The sequence below is a fragment of the Macrobrachium nipponense genome, chromosome 36 (genome assembly GCF_015104395.2).
Source record: "Macrobrachium nipponense isolate FS-2020 chromosome 36, ASM1510439v2, whole genome shotgun sequence".
Classification (NCBI taxonomy): domain Eukaryota; kingdom Metazoa; phylum Arthropoda; class Malacostraca; order Decapoda; family Palaemonidae; genus Macrobrachium; species Macrobrachium nipponense.
In genome coordinates this window covers 17,283,076-17,287,619 of record NC_087220.1, presented here as the reverse complement: position 1 = coordinate 17,287,619, position 4,544 = coordinate 17,283,076, and positions in this window count along the sequence as shown.

Sequence of the window (4,544 nt, the reverse complement as noted above, 5' to 3'; positions counted from 1 at the left end):
GGATGACCAACGCTACATTTAATGTTTTTCAGGTGAGTAACAACCAAGTTGTAGGTTTTATAAGGTAATTATTAGGCGATGTATGCTACTTGTAGGATTGACAAAACTGGTGTATGAGGAGAAATTTTTGATAGGGTCAACAAATTCGGTCTCAAGTGGGGATTGCAGTACACCGCCCGGCCGGTCTCCCTTCGGTATGTCTGTGTTTATTCGTCAGTGTTTATTGCATTTTTATACGTGGTACATTTTATACGTGATACATTTTATACGTGATACATTTATACGTGATACATTTTCATACCGCTGGGAGTGCTGGGGGAAGAGTTCAGTAAGCGCGGGGTGTTTGATTGTGGTATTTCGACCATAGTCGTGTGTATAAATGCGTGCTGGTGTGTTCTAGAGAAGCAAAAGTGAGTGTTAGTTTTTTTTTTGTCTTGAGGGCGATCGCGTAGGTGATAGAGTGAGCGACATACTGTTTTTTTTTTTTTTTTTTTGTGAAGATTTTGCGCTGCGGTGAGAGTTCAGGGACGGAAGAATGTAAGTGTTCAGTTACTGCCTTTGTTCTTTCATTTCTTCCCTTATTGTGTGTGTGTGGTTTATTTATTCATTTATTTATCTTTTCCTTCTTCTTTTAGGAATACGGTCGAATCCCCATTAGTATTTGGTAAGATTTACAACAACATCATTTACTTTTGATTGTGATTATTTTTTTTATTGTTACTGCATACTTTGATGTGTTGAAGATGGCAACATATTGTATTTACTTTTTTTTTACATACATGTATGTAAAAGCGGTGTTTTTCTTTAGGCTATGTATGGGGTGCGTGCTAACTTGGGGTTCTTGCATTAGTAACGGAGGTTGAGAAGCGAAGGGGTGGTCGGGGATAAGGAAGGAACTTGGTGTGTGGGAGGGAAGGGAGACCTTTTGTAATGTGGGGTGGGAGCAGTTTTCTTCTTCTTCTTTTGTCTACTCTTTCGTGTTCTTTTACCCTAGGTCAGTTTTCTTAACTTGTGGGTAGACTTGTATTTTGTTTCATGGTGGGTGACTGGTGTTTATTTTTTTTTTTTTTTCTTTTTTTTTAACTCGATCAGCTGTGCACGCAGCCCATAAATGTGTGTGTCTGTGTGTTTTTTTTTTTTCATAAGTTATGGATAAATTGTGGGTTAATTGTAGGAGTATAAAGAGATGGACATTGTGGGGTCTTTTTGGTTTCCAATATGGGACTTGTAAAGAGAACTGTCTTTTTTATTGTCATTGCTATTTTTTTTTTTAGTGTGTAGGAATAAAGTTTTATTTATTTTTTTTTTTTTTGATCAGCCAAGAGGGGATTGGGTGATGCCTTCGAGAAAGCGCAAAGTGTTAGCAAGGCTAATTAAAAAGAGGAGAGCTAGGAACATGGCAGGATTCGTCCATTCCAAGGAATCGTGGATAGTGTGTTGTCTCAACCAATGCTGACTTTTATTGAGAGTATTGACAGTTTTCTAATTGATAAGTGAATTAAATGTGACATAAAGGCATTCAGAGTAGCTGAGTCCCTTTTAGACTTTAGCAACGGCGATCTGAGTCTTCTTTGTCATATTCATCAATTTGCCAGGTGTAGGACTTGGTCAGACCTTCCTATGGGTCTGATGAATGCAGGGACTTGCTCCGCAGTTTTAGGGAATTTTGTTAAATCAGGAGGGGTCAGCAGTTTATGGCTGAATTTAACTCTCAGCTTTATGAAGCTGCGGGAGACTTACTTTTGACAGACGTATCCCTCAGGAGAGGTGGAGCATACATCCTGCCTATGTGAACTCTCTCGAGAGACTGAGAGTTTCCTGCCCTGAGATTGGCTTATCAACAGCCAATCAGGAGCGTCGTAAGGGACTGGCCTAGACATCAGATGCACGGTTGATGTGCATCTACTATAGTAGTAGAGGAATTAAGAGGGTCTCAGTGGGTACAGTTTAACACCATCTCCCTGGATGATTTTCAGAAGTTGTTGCATTGTTCTCATGTTCGTAAACATATGTGGAAATGCTTCTTCCTTAGGAGTTTCAGAGAACCTATCACAAGAGTGAGTCAGTTTTTGCTCCAGGCAATTTTTGCAGGAAAGTAGAAATTAACAAAAAGCCCAATGTTACTTGCAGTGACCCTGTTGCCAAAGTTGTTAGTGATAGGAAGTTTGGTTCAGACGCCACTGTTTAGTTGGTATAGTTGTAATAGAATAGGGCACTCAGAGGTTTACCGAGATAAATGTTGTGATAGATGTATGAGTGTTGATCACCCTCAGCGGTCTTGTCTTTCTCTTAAACGGAATAGTTTTAGACCTGCATTTCAGAGTTTTGGTAACCATGCATAGAAAGCTCATCAAAGGGGTTATTTAAGGGGATGCCGATCAGTCAAAAAAGTAAGGGTGAATTACCCATGTCATATTGCACTGCTGGAAGATGAAATTGAACTGAAGCCTGTGGTGAGAGGAACAGTTTTCAGTCCCGATGTTTTAATTTTTATCGATACGGGTGCATCAGTCAGAAATCACAGAGGGTGACATGGAAGTGCTCTACATTTATCAGATGGGTTAAAGGAAAAGCGTCTTATTTTATAAAATCTGGGTTTAAGTTTTATTCTATACTTACTGGGCGTAATGAAAGAAACAAATTCGTTTATCCTAGTCAATAAAAAAAAAGGTTCAAAACTTCCAGCCTGGACATTTGAAGGGGCAATATAGAGATCAAATACATTTTAGATAACCAATGCAAAATATTTTCCCTATTGATATTCATTCATGAATTAAACTGAATTTTCAGAATAATGCAATTGTCTAATTGTTATTTAACAGTAACGTAAAAAGTGCTTTGGTTTGCAACACACAATATAGCTTCAATCTTTAAGTGTATCTTTATTGTTTTTGGTCTATAATCATGAAGGCAGGACATTACAAATTGAAACGTGGTGGTAAAATGAGGGGGAATAAAAGTTTCAAATCACCACTGACATAAAAAAAAACACTCAATGGTAAAAATCCTAATAAACTGCCTTTAATTCTTTAGTCAGTATTACCTGGATTCATTCTAAGTGCACTAAAAGAGTAAAGTAAGACCGTGTTAGCTTTATGACCTTGAAAACTTGAACAAAAAATTAGGCTGATAAGTAAACTAGCATTAAAAGGTTCAGCAAAGAGAAAAATATATCAGAGACTTTTTCAAATTGATTAAGACCTTTCATGCCTAACGTAAAGTGTAAGCAATTTATGTTTTTAGTTAGTGAATATGTATATTCTTTCTAAAATAGATACCCGAAATGACATGGAAGAAGACGAAGTCCGATGCGAATAAATTTCAACGTAGGACAAGTCGAAGTGTTACTTATAGGTCTTCTGATTGGGACTTTGAACGTCGATCTCGTTTCTCACTGGTCAACTACAGGAACTAATTAACTGATGTAAATTATCTGGCGTCCTGCTTACCTGGGTACACCGGTGTAACGCAGTGAAAGGAAACGTGGGTTGGAATACTTGCTTCATTTTTTATTCTAATACGCTAGGTCTCCGATTTTATTTTGACCCACTTCAGCTGACACCAGACCCCTGGTCGTCTGTTATTTGTAAGCATTGGGATCTGAGGTGATATTACTGGCTTCATGTCTGGAATACACAAGATGGTCACAAGTATAAATCTCCTGACCAGACCCGTATTGCTCTGTTTCAGTGATCGATAGACCAAAAATGCTCAGATATGGGGAGTTGTACATAAAACGCACAAGAACGACTCGGTGGCAATGGTAGTACGAAGTTAAAATCCATTCACATATTGCACTAAAGCAATTGTTATCAAAATGGATAATTTTTATACTTCTAATGATATACAAATAACTCCATAACACAAGATGACAAGTAAAATTCTTTCCTTTCAGTAAACCATAAATATAAGTTGAGATTTCGGAGTAAAAACTGCATTCTTTTGGGAGCTCAGGTGATGAGCAGGGTAGAATCTGGTGAAAATATGATGACTGTTCTCTTTCAATAAGGGAAAATTATTCTATATTTCATGGGTGGTAATGAGTTAATTGGTATGATGTCACATTTTTCGCATTCGTATTCCCTGAAAAAGTGATTATTTGCTGGGATGAGGTCATTTATTGTCAGGGGGGAATTCTGTCGTGTGGATTTATTGTTCCCATCCACCACTTATAAACATAATTCTGAGACGTGAGAGATTTTGTGGAAGCATATTTAAGGCAAGAAATATATGGAAAACTTCATAGAACTACAGACACTTTGATTAGAAAACTGGACAGAAAATTAAACAACCTTATCAACGACAGTGATTGGACAAATAATGCTAGAAGTGATTGTGTGGTGAATTTATCAAGCAAACAAATAAGTGATAATGCAGTGCGTGCATTAGGCTTTGGGTTGTCTTTCTTCATTTGTAACAAACCCTCAGCTGTATCAATAGCGACATCTCTATATAAGTTTGAAAAATACTGTGACCTACCACAAAATCATTTAGACATTATCAAAGGCATGACATATTTGGCTACGCATGCCTATCATGAAATA